Source organism: Vicugna pacos, unplaced genomic scaffold (assembly GCF_048564905.1).
Source record: "Vicugna pacos unplaced genomic scaffold, VicPac4 scaffold_14, whole genome shotgun sequence".
NCBI lineage: Eukaryota > Metazoa > Chordata > Mammalia > Artiodactyla > Camelidae > Vicugna > Vicugna pacos.
Genome location: NW_027328735.1, coordinates 1,686,178 through 1,709,364, shown reverse-complemented (window position 1 = coordinate 1,709,364; position 23,187 = coordinate 1,686,178).

Sequence of the window (23,187 nt, the reverse complement as noted above, 5' to 3'; positions counted from 1 at the left end):
AGAATACAGTGTAGAGAACCCAGAATTTAGAACATGGAATGCAGAACACAGAATTTAGAATATAGAACACAGAATACTGAATATAGTATTTAGAATATAGAATGTAGAACACAGAATATAGAAAAAAGAACAGAGAATATAGAACACATAATTTAGAACATGGAATGCAGAACACAGAATTTAGAACTTGGAATGCAGAACACAGAATTTAGGATTTAGAATACAGAATACAGAATATAGAATTTAGAATATAGAATGTAGAACATAGAAAATAGAACATAGAATACGGAATGCAGAATATAGAATACAGAATATTGAATAAAGAACACAGAATATAGAAAATGGAAAACAGAATATAGAACCCAGTATTTTAAACATGGAATGCATAACACAGAATTTAGACTATAGGAAACAGAATACTGATTATAGAATATAGAATATAGAATGTAGAACACAGAATATAGAATACAGAATACTGAATATAGTAATAAGAAATTGGAATGCAGAACACAGAATTTAGAATATAATACACAGAATACTGAATATAGAATTTAGAATGTAGAATGTAGAACACAGATTATATAATACAGAATAGAAAATATAGAACCCAGAATTTAGAACATGGAATGAAGAACACAAAATTTAGATTATTCAATACAGAATACTAAATATAGATTTTATTATATACATTGTAGAACACAGAATATAGAATATAGAATACGGAATGCAGAATATAGTATATAGAATATAGAATGTAGAACACAGAATATAGAATATGGAAAACAGAATACAGAACACAGAATTTAGAACATGGAATGCAGAACACCGAATTTAGAATGTAGAATGAAGAGCACAAAATATAGAATATATAAAAGGGACTATAGAACCCTTTATTTAGAAATGGAATGCTGAAAACAGAATTTAGTATATAGAATACATAATTCTGAATATAGAATATAGATAATAGAATGAAGTACACAGAATATAGATTATAGAATACAGAATACTATATATAGAATTAAGAAGTTGGAATGCAGAACACAGAATTTAGAATATAGAATACAGAATACTGAATATAGAATTTAGAATATAGAATGTAGAACTCAGAATATAGAATATAGAATTCGGAATGCAGAATATAGTATGTAGAACACAGAGTATAGTATATGAAAAACAGAATACAGAACCCAGAATTTATAACATGGAATGCAGAACACAAAATATAGACTATAGAATGCAGAATACCGAATATAGAATTTAGAACATAGAATGCAGAACACCGAAATTAGTATATAGAATATAGAATACTGAATATAGAATTTAGAATTAAAAATTTAGAACAAAGAATATATAATATAGACTACAGAATGCAAAATATAGTACGTAGAGAATAGAATGAAGAACACACTATATAGAATATACAACAGACAATGTAGAACCCAGAATTTAGAACATGGAATGCAGAACACATAGTTTAGAATATAGAATACAGAATACTGAATATAGAATTTAGAATATAGAATGTAGAACTCAGAATATAGAATATAGAATTCGGAATGCAGAATATAGTATGTAGAACACAGAGTATAGTATATGAAAAACAGAATACAGAACCCAGAATTTATAACATGGAATGCAGAACACAAAATATAGACTATAGAATACAGAATACTGAATATAGAACTTAGAACATAGAATGCAGAACACCGAATTTAGTATATAGAATATAGAATACTGAATATAGAATTTAGAATTAAAAATTTAGAACAAAGAATATATAATATAGATTACAGAATGCAAAATATAGTACGTAGAGTATAGAATGAAGAACACACTATATAGAATATACAATAGACAATGTAGAACCCAGAATTTAGAACATGGAATTCAGAACACAGAATTTAGAATATACAATACAGAATACTGAATTAAGAATTTAGAATATAGAATGTAGAACACAGAACATAGAATACAGATTATAGAATACAGAATTTAGCACATGGAATGCAGAACACAGAATTTAGAAAATAGAATATGAATACTGAATATAGAATTAAGCATATAGAATGTAGAACACAGAATATAGAACATGGAAAACAGAATACAGAACCCAGAATTTAGAATATGGAATGCAGAACACAGAATTTAGAACATAGAACACAGAAATATGAATATACAATTTAGAACATAGAATGCAGAACACAGAATTTAGAATATAGAATACAGAATACTGAATACAGAATTTAGAATATAGAATGTAGAACACAGAATATAGAATATAGCATAGAGTATATAGAATTCAGAATTTAGAACATGGAAATCATAACACAGAATTTAGAATATAAAATACAGAATCCTGAATTTAGAATTTTGAATATAGAATGTAGAACAGAGAATTCAGAATATAGAATACAGAATACTGAATATAGAATTTAGAATACAGAATATAGAACACAGAACATAGAATATAGAAAATGAAGGCAGAATATAAATTGTAGAATATAGAATGAAGAACACAAAATAAAGAATATAAAAAATAGAATATAGAACTTAGAATTTAGTAATGGAATGCTGAACACAGAATTTAGAATATAGAATACGGAATAGTGTATATACAATTTAGAATATATAATGAAGAACACAGAATATAGAATATAGAGTACGGAATGCAGAATATAGAATACACTATATAGAATGTAACAAAGAATATAGAATATGGAAAACAGAATACAGAACAAAGAATTTAGAACATGGATTGCAGAACACAGAATTTAGATTATAGAATATAGAATACTGAAAATAGAATATAGAACATGGAATGCAGAAAACAGAATTTAGAATATTGAAAGCAGAATACTGAATATAGAATTTAGAATTAAAATTAAGAACTCAGAATTTAGAATATAGAATCGGAATGCAAAATATAGTATGTAGAGTATACAATGAAGAACACAATATAGAATAGAAAATAGGAAATATAGAACACAGAATTTAGAGTATGGAATGCTGAACACAGAATTTAGAATATAGAATACCGAATTCTGAATATAGAATTTTGAACATAGAATGTAGAACACAGAATATAGAATATAGTATACAGGATACTTAATATAGGATTTAGAACATAGAATGCAGAACACAGAATTTAGAATATAGAATATAGAATACTGAATGCAGAATTTAGAATATATAATATAGAACACAGAATATAGAATAAAGAATTGAGAATATAGAACACAGAATTTACAAAATGGAATGCAGAACACAGAATTTACAATATAGAATACAGAATACAGAATATAGTATTTAGAATATAGAATGTAGAACACATAATATAGAATATAGAATACGGAATGCAGACTATAGTATGAAGAATATAGAATGAAAAACACACAATATAGAATAGAGTAGAGAATATAAAACCCAGAATATAGAACATGGAATACATAACGCAGAATTTAGATTATAGAATACAGAATACTGAATATAGAATTTCGAATATAGAATGTAAAAGACAGAATATATAATATAGAATATGGAATGCAGAATACAGAATGTGGAATATAGAAAATCAACACAAAATATAGAATATATAAAAGAGAATATAGAAGTCGGAATTTAGATCATGGAAAGCAGAACACAGAGTATAGAATATACAATACAGAATACTGAATTTTGAATATTGAATATATAATGTAGAACACAGAATTCAGAATATTGAATACAGTATAATGAATATAGAAATTAGAATACAGAATATAGAATATAGAAAATGAATGCAGAATATAAAATGAAGCATACAGAATGAAGAACACAAATTATTGAATATATAAAAGGGAATATAGAACCTAGAAATTAGTAATGGAATGCAGAACACAGAATTTATAATATAAAATACAAAACACTGAATATAGAATTTAGAATATACAATGTAGAACACAGAATAGAGAATATGGAAAACAGAATTCAGAACCCAAAATTTATAACATGGAATGCAGGACACAGAATTTAGAATATAGACTACAGATTACTGAATATAGAATTTAGATCATTGAAAGTAGAACACAGAATTAAAATAGACAATACAGAATACTGAATATAGAAATTAGAACATGGAAAGCAAACACAGAATTTAGAATACATAATACTTAACACTGAATATAGAATTTAGAACATAGAATGCAGAACACAGAATATAGAATATAGAATATAGAATACTGAAAATAGAATATAGAACATGGAATGCAGAAAACAGAATATAGAATATAGAAAACAGAATACTAAATATAGAATTTAGAATTTAGAACTCAGCATTTAGAATATAGAATATGGAATGCAAAATATAGTATGTAGAGTATAGAATGAAGAACACACAATATAGAATATAGAATAGACAATATAAAATTTAGAATATAGAATGTAGAACACAGAATATAGAATATGGAATACGGAATGTAGAATATAGAATTTGGAATATAGAATGAAAAACACAAAATATAGAATATATAAAATGGAACATAGAACCCTTAATTTAGAAAAGGAGTCCTGAACAGAGAATTTAGTATATAGAATACATAATTCTGAATATAGAATATAGATTATAGAATGTAGAACACAGAATATAGAATATAGTATACAGAATACTGTATATAGAATTAAGAACTTAGAATGCAGAACACAGAATTTAGAATATAGAGTAAAGAATACTGAATATAGAATTTACAATATTGAATGTTGAACACAGAATATACAATATGGAAAACAGAATTCAGAACCCAGAATTTATAACATGGAATGCAGAACTCAGAATATATAATATAGAATACAGATTACTGAATATAGAATTTAGATCATCGAATGGAGAACACAGAATTTAGAATACAGAATACAGAATACTGAATATAGAAATTGGAACATGGAATGCACAACACAGAATTTAGAATATATAATACAGAATACTGAATATATAATTTAGAATATAGAATGTAGAAAACAGAATACAGAATATAGAACAGAAAATATAGAATCCAGAATTTAGAACATGGAATGCAAACACAGAATTTAGAATATATAATACAGAATACTGAAAATAGAATTTAAAATATAGAATGCAGAACACACAATATACAATATAGAATATAGAATACTGAAAATAGAATATAGAACATGGAATGCAGAACACAGTATTTAGAATATAGAAAACAGAATACTGAATATAGAATTTAGAATATAGAATCTAGAACACAGAATACAGAACATAGAACAGAAAATATAGAATCCAGAATTTGGAACATGGAATGCAGAACACAAAATTTAGAATATAGAATACAGAATACTGAATATAAACTTTAGAATATAGAATGTTGAACACAGAATATAGAATATGGAATACGGAAAGTAGAATATATAATTAGGAGTATAGAATGAAGAACACAAAATTTAGAATAAATAAAAGGAATATACAAACTTAATTTAGATATGGAGGGCTGAACACAGAATTAAGTATATAGATAACATAATTCTGAGTATAGAATATGCAATATTGAATGTATAACACAGAATATAGAATATAGTATACAGAATAATATATATAGGATTAAGAAATTGGAATGCAGAACACAAAACATAGAATGTAGAATACAGAATAATGAATATAGAATTTAGAACATAGAATGTAGAACACAGAATATAGAATATAGAATACGGAATGCAGGATATAGAATACAGAGTATAGAATGTAGAACACAGAATTTAGACTGTACAAAACAGAATACTGAATATAGAAATTAGAATTTAGAATTTAGTACTCAAAATTTATAATATAGAATAGAGAAGGCAAAATATAGTATTTAGAGTATAGAATGAAGAACACACAATATAGAATATATAATAGAGAATATAGAATCCAGAATTTAGAACATGGAATTCAGAACACAGAATTTAGAATATAGAATACAGAATAATGAATATACAATTTAGAACATAGAATGCAGAACACAGATTTTAGACTATAGAAAACAGAATACTGAATATAGAATATAGAATATATAATGTAGAACACACAATATAGAATATAGAATCAAAAATATAGAATCCAGAATTTAGAACATGGGATGCAAACACAGAATTTAGAATATACAAAACAGAATACTGAATATAGAATGTAGAACATAGAATGCAGAACACAGAATTTAGAATATAGAATATAGAATTCTGAAAATAGAATATAGAACATGGAATGCAGAACACACAATTTAGAATATTGAAAACAGAATACTGAATATAGAAATTAGAATATAGAATTTAGAATTCAAAATTTAGAATATAGAATATGGAAGGCAAAATATAGTATTTAGAGTATAGAATGAAGAACACACAATATAGAATATATAATAGAGAATGTAGAATAAAGAATTTAGAACATGGAATGTAGAACACAGAATTTAGAAAAAAGAATACAGAACACTGAATATAGTATTTAGAACATCAATGCAGAACACGGAATTTAGAATATAGAATACAGAATACTGAATATAGAATTTAGAATATAGAATTTAGAATTCAAAATTTAGAATATAGAATATGGACGGCAAAATATAGTATTTAGAGTATAGAATGAAGAACACACAATATAGAATATATAATAGAGAATATAGAATAAAGAAATTAGAACATGGAATGTAGAACACAGAATTTAGAAAATAGAATACACAACACTGAATATAGAATTTAGAACATAAATGCAGATCACGGAATTTAGAATATAGAATACAGAATACTTAATATCGAATTCAGAACATGGAATGCAGAACACACAATTTAGAATATAGAAAACAGGATACTGAATATAGAATTTAGAATATAGAATTTAGAATTCAATATTTAGAATATAGAATATGGAAGGCAAAATATAGTATTTAGAGTATAGAATGAAGAACACACAATATAGAATATATAAAAGAGAATATAGAATAAAGAATTTAAAACATGGAATGTAGAACACAGAATTTAGAAAATAGAATACAGAACACTGAATATAGTATTTAGAACATCAATGCAGAACCCGGAATTTAGAATATAGAATACAGAATACTGAATATAGAATTTAGAATATAGAATTTAGAATTCAAAATTTAGAATATAGAATATGGAAGGCAAAATATAGTATTTAGAGTTTAGAATGAAGAACACACAATATAAAATATATAATAGAGAATATAGTATAAAGAATTTAGAACATGGAATGTAGAACACAGAATTTAGAAAATAGAATACAGAACACTGAATATAGTATTTAGAACATCAATGCAGAACCCGGAATTTAGAATATAGAATACAGAATACTGAATATAGAATTTAGAATATAGAATTTAGAATTCAAAATTTAGAATATAGAATATGGAAGGCAAAATATAGTATTTAGAGTATAGAATGAAGAACAAACAATATAAAATATATAATAGAGAATATAGTATAAAGAATTTAGAACATGGAATGTAGAACACAGAATTTAGAAAATAGAATACAGAACACTGAATATAGTATTTAGAACATCAATGCAGAACACGGAATTTAGAATATAGTATACAGAATACTTAATATCGAATTTAGAACATGGAATGCAGAACACAGAATTTTGAATATTGAATATAAATACAAAATATAGAATTTAGAGTATATAATGTAGAACACAGAATATAGAATATAGAATTGAGAATATAGAAACCAGAATTTATAACATGGAATGCAGAACACAAAATTTAGAATATAGAATACAGAATACCGAATATAGTATTTAAAATATAGAATGTAGATCACACAATATAGAATTTGGAATACTGAATGCAGACTATAGCATGTAGAATATAGAATGAAAAACACACTATATAGAATAGAGTACAGAATATATAACCCAGAATATAGAACATGGAATGCAGAACACAGAATTTAGATTATAGAATACAGAATACTGAATATAGAATTTCGAATATAGAATGTAAAACACAGAATATATAACATAGAATACGAAATGCAGAATATAGAATGTGGAATATAGTAATAACAACACAAATTATACAATATATAAAAGACAATAAAGAAGTCAGAATTTAGATCATGGAATGCAGAACACAGAATATAGAATATAGAATACAGAATACTGAATTTAGAATTTTGAATATAGAATGTAGAACTGAGAATTCAGTTATAGAATACAGAATACTGAATATTGAATTTAGAATACAGAATATAGAATATAGAGAATGAATGCAAAATATAAAATGTAGAATATAGAATGAAAAACACAAAGAATTGAATATATAAAAGAGAATATAGAACCTACAATTTAGGAATGGAATGCAGAACACAGAGTTTATAATATAGAATACAAAACACTGTATATATAATTTAGAATATAGAATGTAGAACACAGAATATAGAATATGGAAAACAGAATACAGAACCCAAAATTTATAACATGGAATGCAAAACACAGAATTTAGAATATAGAATACAGATTACTGAATATACAATTTAGATCATCGAATGCAGAACACAGAATTTAGAATACGGAATACAGAATACTGAATATAGAAATTATAACATGGAATGCAAAACACAGAATTTAGAATATAGAATACAGAATACTGAATATAGAATTTAGAACATAGAATTTAGAACACAGAATTTAGAATATAGAATACAGAATAGAGTATATAGAATGTAGAACACATAATATAGAATATAGAATACGGAATGCAGACTATACTATGTAGAATATAGAATGAAAAACACACAATATAGAATAGATTAGAGAATATACAACCCAGAATTTAGAACATGGAATGCAGAATACAGAGTTTAGGTTATACAATACAGAATACTGAATATAGAATTTCGAATATAGAATGTAAAACACAGAATATTCAATATAGAATACAGTATGAAGAATATAGAATGTGGAATATAGAAAAACAACACAAAATATAGAATATATAAAAGAGAATATAGAAGCCAAAATTTAGATCATGGAATGCAGAACACAGAGTTTAGAATATAGAATACAGAATACTGAATTTAGAATTTTGAATATAGAATGTAGAACACCGAATTCGGAATATAGAATACAGAATACTGAATACAGGAATTAGGATACAGAATATAGAAAACAGAACATAGAATATGGAAAATGAATGCAGAATATAGAATGTAGAATATAGAATTAAGAACACAAAATATTGAATATATAAAAGAGTATAGAGAAACTAGAATTTAGTAATGGAATGCAGAACACAGAATTTAAATATATAATACAAAATACTGAATATAGGATTTAGAATATAGAATGTAGAACACAGAATATTGAATATAGAATACGGAATGCAGAATATAGATTATGGAATATAGAATGAAGAACACAAAATATAGAATATATAAAAGAGAATATAAAACCCAGAATTTAGAAATGGAATGCAGAACACAGAATTTAGAATAAAGAATACATAATACTGAATACAGAATTTAGAACATATGATGCAGAACACAGAATTTAGAATACAGAAAGCAGAATACTGAATATAGAAATTAGAACATGAAATGCAGAACATAGAATTTAGAATATAGAATAAAAAATACTGAATATAGAATTTAGAAAATAGAATGTAGAACACAGAATATAGAATAGAGAATATAGAACCCAGAATTTAGAACATGGAATGTAGAACACAGAATTTAGAAAATAGAATACAGAATAATAAAAATAGAATTTAGAATATAGAATGTAGGACACAAAATATAGAATATAGAATAAGGAAAGCAGAATATAGATTACAGAATATAGAATGTAGAACACAGAATATAGAATATGGAAAACAGAATACAGAACCCAGAATTTTGAACATGGAATTCAAACACAGAATTTAGAACATACAAAACAGAATACTGAATATAGAATGTAGAACATAGAATGCAGAACACAGAATTTAGAATATAGAATATAGAATTCTGAAAATAGAATATAGAACATGGAATGCAGAACACAGAATTTAGAATATAGAAAACAGAATACTGAATATAGAATTTAGAATATAGAATTTAGAATTCAAAATTTAGAATATAGAATATGGAAGGCAAAATATAGTATTTAGAGTATAGAATGAAGAACACACAATATAGAATATATAAAAGAGAATATAGAATAAAGAATTTAGAACATGGAATGTAGAACACAGAATTTAGAAAATGGAATACAGAACACTGAATATAGTATTTAGAACATCAATGCAGAACACGGAATTTAGAATATAGAATACAGAATACTTAATATCGAATTTAGAACATGGAATGCAGAACACAGAATTTAGAAAATAGAATACAGAACACTGAATATAGTATTTAGAACATCAATGCAGAACACAGAATTTTGAATATAGAATATAAATACAAAATATAGAATTTAGAATATATAATGTAGAACACAGAATATAGAATATAGAATTGAGAATATAGAAACCAGAATTTATAACATGGAATGCAGAACACAAAATTTAGAATATAGAATTCAGAATACCGAATATAGCTTTTAAAATATAGAATGTAGATCACACAATATAGAATATAGAATACTGAATGCAGACTATAGTATGTAGAATATAGAATGAAAAACACACTATATAGAATAGAGTACAGAATATAGAACCCAGAATATAGAACATGGAATTCAGAACACAGAATTTAGATTATGGAATACAGAATACTGAATATAGAATTTCGAATATAGAATGTAAAACACAGAATATATAACATAGAATACGAAATGCAGAATATAGAATGTGGAATATAGTAAGAACAACACAAATTATAGAATATATAAAAGACATTAAAGAAGTCAGAATTTAGATCATGGAATGCAGAACACAGAATATAGAATATAGAATACAGAATACTGAATTTAGAATTTTGAATATAGAATGTAGAACTGAGAATTCAGTTATAGAATACAGAATACTGAATATTGAATTTAGAATACAGAATATAGAATATAGAGAATGAATGCAAAATATAAAATGTAGAATATAGAATGAAGAACACAAAGTATTGAATATATAAAGAGAATATTGAACCTAGAATTTAGGAATGGAATGCAGAACAAAGAATTTATAATATAGAATACAAAACACTTTATAAATAATTTAGAATATAGAAGGTAGAACACAGAATATAGAATATGGAAAACAGAATACAGAACCCAAAATTTATAACATGGAATGCAAAACACAGAATTTAGAATATAGAATACAGATTACTGAAAATAGAATTTAGATCATCGAATGCAGAACACAGAATTCAGAATACGGAATACAGAATACTGAATATAGAAATTAGAACATGGAATGCACAACACAGAATTTAGAATATAGAATACAGAATACTGAATATAGAGTTTAGAATATAGAATTTAGAACACAGGATATAGAATATAGAATATAGAATACTGAAAATAGAATATAGAACACGGAATGCAGAACTCAGAATTTAGAATATAGAAAATATAATTCTGAATATAGAATTTAGAATTTAGAATTTAGAACTCAAAATTTAGACTATACAATAAGGAATGTAATATATAGCATGTAGAGTATAGAATGAAGTACACACAATATAGAATATAAAATAGAGGATATTGAATACCGAATTTAGAACATGGAATGTAGAACACAGAATTTAGAAAATAGAATACAGAATACTGAATATAGAATTTGGAATATACAATGTAAAACACAGAATATAGAATATAGAGTACAGAATACTGAATATAGTATTTAGATCATGGAATGCAGAACACAGAATATAGAATATAGAAAGGGAATATAGAACCCAGAATTTAGAACATGGAATGCAGAAAACAGAATTTAGATTATAGAATACAGAATACTGAATATAGAATTTAGAATATAGAATGTAAAACACAGAATATAGAATCTACTATACGGAATGCAGAATATAGAATGCAGAATATAGAATGTAGAATATAGAAGTAAGAACAAAAAATTAAGAATATAAAAAAGACAATATAGAACTTAGAATTTAGTAATGGAATTCCGAACACAGAATTTAGAAAATAGAATACGGAATACTGAATATAGAATTTAGAATATATAATGAAGAACACAAAATATAGAATATAGAATACGGAATGAAGAATATAGAATACAGTATACAGAATGTAGAACACAGAATATAGAATATGGAAAACAGAATACAGAACCCAAAATTTAGAACATGGAATGCAGAACACAGAATTTAAATTATAGAATACAGAATACTGAATATACAAATTAGAATATAGAATGTAAAACACAGAATATAGAATATAGTATACGGAATGCAGAATATAGAATGTGGAAAATAGAATGAAGAAAACAGAATATAGAATATAGAAAGAGAATATACAACCCAGAATTTACATCATTTAATGCAGAACACAGAATTTAGAATATAGAATACAGAATAGAGTATATAGAATTTAGAACACATAATATAGAATATAGAATACGGAATGCAGACTATACTATGTAGAATATAGAATGAAAAACACACAATATAGAATAGATTAGAGAATATAGAACCCAGAATTTAGAACATGGAATGCAGAATACAGAGTTTAGGTTATACAATACAGAATACTGAATATAGAATTTCGAATATAGAATGTAAAACACAGAATATTCAATATAGAATACAGTATGAAGAATATAGAATGTGGAATATAGAAAAACAACACAAAATATAGAATATATAAAAGAGAATATAGAAGCCAAAATTTAGATCATGGAATGCAGAACACAGAGTTTAGAATATAGAATACAGAATACTGAATTTAGAATTTTGAATATAGAATGTAGAACACCGAATTCGGAATATAGAATACAGAATACTGAATATAGGAATTAGAATACAGAATATAGAAAACAGAACATAGAATATGGAAAATGAATGCAGAATATAGAATGTAGAATATAGAATTAAGAACACAAAATATTGAATATATAAAAGAGAATATAGAACCTAGAATTTAGTAATGGAATGCAGAACACAGAATTTAAATATATAATACAAAATACTGAATATAGGATTTAGAATATAGAATGTAGAACACAGAATATTGAATATAGAATACGGAATGCAGAATATAGAATATGGAATATAGAATGAAGAACACAAAATATAGAATATATAAAAGAGAATATAAAAACCAGAATTTAGAAATGGAATGCAGAACACAGAATTTAGAATATAGAATACATAATACTGAATACAGAATTTAGAACATATGATGCAGAACACAGAATTTATAATACAGAAAGCAGAATACTGAATATAGAAATTAGAACATGAAATGCAGAACATAGAATTTAGAATATAGAATAAAAAATACTGAATATAGAATTTAGAAAATAGAATGTAGAACACAGAATATAGAATAGAGAATATAGAACCCAGAATTGAGAACATGGAATGTAGAACACAGAATTTAGAAAATAGAATACAGAACACTGAATATAGTATTTAGAACATCAATGCATAACACGGAATTTAGAATATAGAATACAGAATACTGAATATAGAATTTAGAATATAGAATTTAGAATTCAAAATTTAGAATATAGAATATGGAAGGCAAAATATAGTATTTAGAGTATAGAATGAAGTACACACAATATAGAATATATAATAGAGAATATAGAATAAAGAATTTAGAACATGGAATGTAGAACACAGAATTTAGAAAATAGAATACAGAACACTGAATATAGTATTTAGAACATCAATGCAGAACACGGAATTTAGAATATAGAATGCAGAATACTTAATATCGAATTTAGAACATGGAATGCAGAACACAGAATTTAGAAAATAGAATACAGAACACTGAATATAGTATTTAGAACATCAATGCAGAACACAGAATTTTGAATATAGAATATAAATACAAAATATAGAATTTAGAATATATAATGTAGAACACAGAGTATAGAATATAGAATTGAGAATATAGAAACCAGAATTTATAACATGGAATGCAGAACACAAAATTTAGAATATAGAATACAGAATACCGAATATAGTTTTTAAAATATAGAATGTAGATCACACAATATAGAATATAGAATACTGAATGCAGACTATAGTATGCAGAATATAGAATGAAAAACACACTATATAGAATAGAGTACAGAATATAGAACCCAGAATATAGAACATGGAATGCAGAACACAGAATTTAGATTATGGAATACAGAATACTGAATATAGAATTTCGAATATAGAATGTAAAACACAGAATATATAACATAGAATACGAAATGCAGAATATAGAATGTGGAATATAGTAAGAACAACACAAATTATAGAATATATAAAAGACATTAAAGAAGTCAGAATTTAGATCATGGAATGCAGAACACAGAATATAGAATATAGAATACAGAATACTGAATTTAGAATTTTGAATATAGAATGTAGAACTGAGAATTCAGTTATAGAATACAGAATACTGAATATTGAATTTAGAATACAGAATATAGAATATAGAGAATGAATGCAAAATATAAAATGTAGAATATAGAATGAAGAACACAAAGTATTGAATATATAAAGAGAATATTGAACCTAGAATTTAGGAATGGAATGCAGAATACAGAATTTATAATATAGAATACAAAACACTTTATAAATAATTTAGAATATAGAATGTAGAACACAGAATATAGAATATGGAAAACAGAATACAGAACCCAAAATTTATAACATGGAATGCAAAACACAGAATTTAGAATATAGAATACAGATTACTGAATATAGAATTTAGATCATCGAATGCAGAACACAGAATTTAGAATGCGGAATACAGAATACTGAATATAGAAATTAGAACATGGAATGCACAACACAGAATTTAGAATATAGAATACAGAATACTGAATATAGAGTTTAGAATATAGAATTTAGAACACAGGATATAGAATATAGAATATAGAATACTGAAAATAGAATATAGAACACGGAATGCAGAACTCAGAATTTAGAATATAGAAAACATAATTCTGAATATAGAATTTAGAATTTAGAATTTAGAACTCAAAATATAGACTATACAATAAGGAATGTAATATATAGCATGTAGAGTATAGAATGAAGTACACACAATATAGAATATAAAATAGAGGATATTGAATACCGAATTTAGAACATGGAAGGTAGAACACAGGATTTAGAAAATAGAATACAGAATACTGAATATAGAATTTGGAATATACAATGTAAAACACAGAATATAGAATATAGAGTACAGAATACTGAATATAGTATTTAGATCATGGAATGCAGAACACAGAATATAGAATATAGAAAGGGAATATAGAACCCAGAATTTAGAACATGGAATGCAGAACACAGAATTTAGATTATAGAATACAGAATACTGAATATAGAATTTAGAATATAGAATGTAAAACACAGAATATAGAATCTACTATACGGAATGCAGAATATAGAATGCAGAATATAGAATGTAGAATATAGAATGAAGAACAAAAAATTAAGATTATAAAAAAGAGAATATAGAACTTAAAATTTAGTAATGGAATGCCAAACAAAGAATTTAGAATATAGAATATGGAATACTGAATATAGAATTTAGAATATATAATGAAGAACACAAAATATAGAAAATAGAATACGGAATGAAGAATATAGAATACAGTATACAGAATGTAGAACACAGAATATAGAATATGGAAAACAGAATACAAAACCCAAAATTTAGAACATGGAATTCAGAACACAGAATTTAAATTATACAATACAGAATACTGAATATAGAATTTAGAATATAGAATGTAATCACAGAATATAGAATACAGTATAGGGAATTCAGAATATAGAATGTGGAATATAGAATGAAGAACACAAAATATAGAATATATAATAGAGAATATAGAAGCCAGAATTTAGAATATGGAATGCAGAACACAGAGTTTAGAATAAAGAATACAGAATAATGAATTTAGAATTTTGAATATAGAACGTAGAACAGAGAATTCAGACTATAGAATACAGACTACTGAATATAGAATTTAGAGTACAGAATATAGAACACAGAACATAGAACATAGAAAATGAATGCAGAATATAGAATGCAGAAAACAATATAAATAATATAAAATAGAGAATATAGAACTTAGGATTTAGTAATGGAATGCTGAACACAGAATTTAGAATATAGAATACGGAATAGTGAATATAGGATTTAGAATATATAATGAAGAACACAGAATATACAATATAGAATACGGAATGCAGAATATAGAATACAGTATATAGAATGAAGAACACAGAATATAGAATATGGAAAACAGAATACACAACCCAGAATTTAGAACATGGAATGCAGAACACAGAATTTAGTATAAAGAATACAGAACACAGAATTTAGAATTTAGAATACAGAATGTAGAACACATAATATAGAATAGTGAATACGGAATGCAGAATATAGTATGTAGAATATAGAATGAAAAACACAAAATGTAGAATAGAATAGAGAATATAGGACACAGAATTTAGAACATGGAATGCAGAACACAGAATTTAGAATATAGAATACAGAATACTGAATATAGATTTTAAAATATAGAATTTAGAACACAGAATATAGAATATAGAATACGGAATGCAGAATAAAGAATACAGAATATAGAATGTAGAACACAGAATATAGAATATGGAAAATAGAATACAGAACCCCGAATTTAGAACTTGTAATGCAGAACACAGAATTTAGACTATAGAATACAGAATACTGAAAATAGAATTTAGAATATAGAATGTAGAACACAGAATATAGAATGTAGAATTTGGAATGCAGAATATAGAATACAGAATATAGAATGTAGAACACAGAATATAGAACATGGAAAACAGAATACAGAACACAGAATTTAGAATATGGATTGCAGAACACAAAATTTAGAGTATAGAATACAGAATACAGAATATAGAACTTAGAATATAGAATGAAGAACACATAATATAGAATATAGAATACAGAAAGCAGACTAAAGTATGTAGAATCTAGAATGAAAAACACAAAATATAATATAGAGTAGAGAATATAGAAACCAGAATTTAGAACATGGAATGCAGAATACAGAGTTTAGATTATAGTATACAGAATACTGAATATAGAATTTCGAATATAGAATGTAAAACACAGAATGTATAATATAGAATACTGTATGCAGAATATAGAATGTGGAATAAAGAAAGAACAACACAAAATATAGAATATAACAAAGAGAATATAGAAGGCAGAATTTAGATCATGGAATGAAGAACACAGAATTTAGAATATAAAATAAAGAATACTGAATTTAGAATTTAGAATACAAAATATAGAATATAGAAAATGAATGCAGAATATAAAATGTAAAATATAGGATGAAGAACAGAAATTATTGAATATATAAAAGAGAATATTGAACCTAGAATTTAGTAATGGAATTCAATACACAGAATTTATAATATAGAATACAAAATACTGAATATAGAATTTAAAATATAGAATGTAGAACACAGAATATAGAATATAGAATCAAAATATAGAATCCAGAATATAGAACATGGGATGCAAACACAGAATTTATAATATACAATACAGAATACTGAATTTAGAATTTGAAACATAGAATGCAGAACACAGAATTTAGACTATAGAATATAGAATACTGAAAATAGAATATAGAACATGGAATGCAGAACTCATAATTTAGAATATAGAAAACAGAATACTGAATATAGAATTTAGAAATAAGGTTTAAAATTGAAACTATATTATATAGGTAACTGAATGCAAAATATAACATATAGAGTATAGAATGAAGAACACACAGTATAGAATAGAGAAAAGAGAATATAGAAACCAGAATTTAGAACATGGAATGTAGAACACAGAAATTAGAAAATAGAATACAGAACACTGAATAAAGAATTTAGAACATAGAATGCAGAACAGAGAATTTATAATATAGAATACAAAATACTGAATGCAGAATTTAGAAAATAAAATATAGAACACAGAATATAGAATAAAGAATTGAGAATATAGAACCCAGAATTTACAACATGGAATGCAGAACACAGAATTTACAATATAGAATACAGAATACAGAATATAGAATTTTGAATACAGAATGTAGAACACATAATATAGAATATAGAATACGGAATGCACACTATAGTATGTAGAATATAGAATGAATAACACACAATATAGAATAGAGTAGAGAATATAGAACCCAGAATATAGAACATGGAATGCAGAACGCAGAATTTAGATTATAGAATACAGAATACTGAATATAGAATTTCGAATATAGAACGAAAAATACAGAATATATAATATAGAATACGGAATGCAGAATATAGAATGTGGAATATAGAAAATCAACACAAAATAAAGAATATATAAAAGAGAATATAGAAGTCGGAATTTAGATCATGGAAAGCAGAACACAGAGTATAAAACATAGAATACAGAATAATGAATTTTAAATTTTGAACATAGAATGTATAACACAGAATTCAGAATATTGAATACAGTATATTGAATATAGAAATTAGAATACAGAATATAGAATATAGAAAATGAATGCAGAATATAAAATGTAGAATATAGAATGAAGAACACAAAGTATTGAATATATAAAAGAGAATATAGAACCTAGAAATTAGTAATGGAATGCAGAACACAGAATTATTAATATAGAATACAAAATACTGAATATAGAATTTAGAATATACAATCTAGAACACAGAATAGAGAATATGGAAAACAGAATTCAGAACCCAAAATTTATAACATGGAATGCAGAACACAGAAATTAGAATATAGAATACAGATTACTGAATATAGAATTTAGATCATTGAAAGCAGAACACAGAATTATAATACAGAATAGAGAATACTGAATATAGAAATTAGAACATGGAATGCACAACACAGAATTTAGAAAATAGAATACAGAATACTGAATATAGAATTTAGAATATAGAATGTAGAACACAGAATACAGAATATAGAATCCAGTATTTAGAACATGGAATGCAAACACAGAATTTAGAATACATAATACATAATACTGAATATAGAATTTAGAACATAGAATGCAGAACACAGAATTTAGAATATAGAATATAGAATACTGAAAATAGAATATAGAACATGAAATGCAGAACACAGAATATAGAATATAGAAAACAGAATACTGTATATAGAATTTAGAATTTAGAATTTAAAACACAGCATTTAGAATACAGATTACGGAATGCAAAATATAGTATGAAGAGTATAGAATGAACAACACACAATATAGAATACAGAATAGAGAATATAGAATCCAGAATTTGGAACATGGAAAGCAGAACATAAAATTTAGAATATTGAATACAGAATACTGAATATAAAATTTAGAATATAGAGTGTAGAACACAGAATATAGAATATGGAATACGGAATGTAGAATATAGAATTTGGAATATAGAATGAAGAACACAAATTATAGAATATATAAAATGGAACATAGAAACCTTAATTTAGAAATGGAGTGCTGAACATAGAATTTAGTATATAGAATACATAATTCTGAATATAGAATATAGATTATAGAATGTAGAACACAGAATATAGAATATACTACACAGAATACTGTATATAGAATTAAGAAATTAGAATGCAGAACACAGAATTTTGAATATAGAATATGAATACTGAATATAGAAATTAGAATATAGAATGTAGGACACAGAATATAGAATGTAGAATACGGAATGCAGAACATAAAAAACAGAATATAGAATGTATAACACAGAATATAGAATATGGAAAACAGAATACAGAACCCAGAAATTAGAGCATCAAAAGCAGAACCCAGAATTTAGAATATAGCATACAGAATAATGAATATACAATTTAGAACATAGAATGCAGAACACAGAATTTAGAATATTGAATACAGAATACTGAATATAGAATATAGAACATGGAATGCAGAACATAGAATTTAGAATATAGAATAAAGAATACTGAATATAGAATTTTGAATATAGAAAGTAGAACACAGAATATAGAATAGAGAATACAAAACCCAGAATTTAGAACATGGAATGCAGGACACCGAATTTAGAATATAGAATACAGCATACTGAATATGGAATTTAGAATAAACAATGTAAAACACAGAATATATAATATAGAATTCGGAATGCAGAATATAGAATGTAGAACACAGAGTATAGAATATGGAAAACAGAATAGAAAACCCAGAATTTATAACATGGAATGCAGAACACAAAATATAGACAATACAATACAGAATACTGAATATAGAATTTAGAATATAGAATGTAGAACACAGAATTTAGAATACTGAATCCAGTATTTAGAACATGATATGCAGAACACTGAATTTCGAAACTAGAATATAGAATACTGAATATATAATTTAGAATTAAGTATTTAGAACACAGAATATATAATATAGTGTACGGAATGCAAAATAAAATATGTAGAGTATAGAATGAAGAACACACTATATAGAATATACAATAGACAATGTAGAACGATGAATTTAGAACATGGAATGCAAAACACAGAATTTAGAACATACGATAAAGAATACTGAATATAGAATTTAGAATATAGTATGTAGAACACAGAATACAGAATAGAGAATATAGAATCCAGAGTTTAGCAAATGGAATGCAGAACACAGAATTTAGTATCTAGAATATGAATACCTAATATAGAATTTAGAATGTAGAATGTAGAACACAGAATATAGAATGTAGAATTCGGAATGCAGAATATAGAATACAGAATATAGAATGTAGAACAAGAATATAGAATATGGAAAACAGAATTCAGAACCCAGAATTTAGAATATGGATTGCAGAACACAAAATTTAGAATATACAATACAGAATAATGAATATAGAATGCAGAACATAGAATGATGAACACAGAATTTAGAATATAGAATTCAGAATACTGAACAAGGAATTTTGAATATAGAGTTTTGAACACAGAATATAGAATATAGCATAGAGAATATACAATCCATAATTTAGAACATGGAATGCATAACACAGAATTTAGAAAATAGAATACAGAATCCTGAATATTGAATTTAGAACATATAATGCAGAACACAGAAATTAGAATATAGAATACTAAATACTGAATATAGAGTTTAGAATACAGAATGTAGAGCATATAGTATGGAATATAGAATACGGAATGCAGAATATAGTATGTAGAATATAGAATGATAAACACAAAATTTAGAATAGAGAAGAGAATGTAGAACTCAGAATATAGAACATGGAATGCAGAATACAGAATTTAGATTATATAATACAGAATATTTAATATAGAATTTAGAATATAGAATGTAAAACACAGAATATAGAATATAGTATATGGAATGCAGAATATAGAATGTGGAATATTGAATGAAGAACACAAAATATAGAATAGAGAATAGAGAATATAGAAGCCAGAATTCAGAACATGGAATGCAGTACACTGAATTTAGAATATAGAATACAGAATACTGAATTTAGAATTTTGAATATAGAATGTAGAACTGAGAATTCAGAATATAGAATACAGAATACTGAATATAAAACTTAGAATACAGAATATAGAACACAGAACATAGAATATAGAAAATGAATGCAGAATATAGATTGTAGAATATAGAATGAAGAACACAAAATAAAGAATATAAAAAATAGAATATAGAACTTAGAATATAGTAATGGAATGCCGAACACAGAATTTAGAATATACAATACGGAATAGTGTATATACAATTTAGAATATATAATGAAGAACACAGAATATAGAATATAGAATACGGAATGCAGAATATAGAATACTGTATATAGAATATAGAACAAAGAATATAGAATATGGAAAACAGAATACAGAACCCAGAATATAGAAAATGGAATGCAGGACACAGAATTTAGATTATAGAATACAGAATAATGAATATAGAATTTAGAACATGAAATGCAGTACATAGAATTTAGAATATAGTATACAGGATACTTAATATAGAATTTAGAACTTGGAATGCATAACACAGAATTTAGAATATAGAATACAGAATACTGAATATAGATTTTGGAATATAGAATGTAGAACACAGAATTTAGAATATAAAAAACAGAATACTGAACATAGAATTTACAATATAGAATGTAGAATACAGAATATAGTATACAGAATAGAGAATAGAGAATCCAGAAATTAGAACATGGAATGCAGAACACATAATTTCGAATATAGAATACAGAATACTGAATATGGAATTTAGAATATAGAATATAGAACACAGAATTTAGAATATAGAATACAGAATTCTGAATATAGAATTTAGAATATAGAATGTAGAATACAGAATATAGAATATAGAATAGAAAATAGAGAATCCAGAATTTAGAACATGGAATGCATAACACAGAATTTTGAATATAGAATACAGAATACTGAATATTTAGTTTAGAATATAGAATGTAGAACACAGAATCTAGAATATGAAAAACAGAATTCAGAACCCAGAATTTAGAACATGGAATGCAGAACACAGACTTTAGAATATAGAATACAAAATACTGAATAAAGAATTTAGAACATAGAATGCAGAACACGGATTTTAGTATATAGAGTACAGAATACAGAACCCAAAATTTAGAACATGGAATGTAGAAAACATAATTTAGTATATAGAATACAGAATACTGAATATAGAATTTAGAATATAGAATGTAGAACACAGAATATAGAATATGTAATATAGAAACCAGAATTTAGAACATGGAATTCAGAACACAGAATTTAGAATATAGAATACAGAATACTGAATATTGCATTTAGAATATAGAATGTGGAATACAGAATTTAGAATATAGAATTCGGAATGCAGAATATAGTATGTAGAAAATAGAATGAAGAATACAAAATATAGAATATAAAATAGAGAATATAGAACTCAGATTTAGAATATGGAATGCAGAACACAGAATTTAGAATATAGAATACATAATACTGAATATAGAATT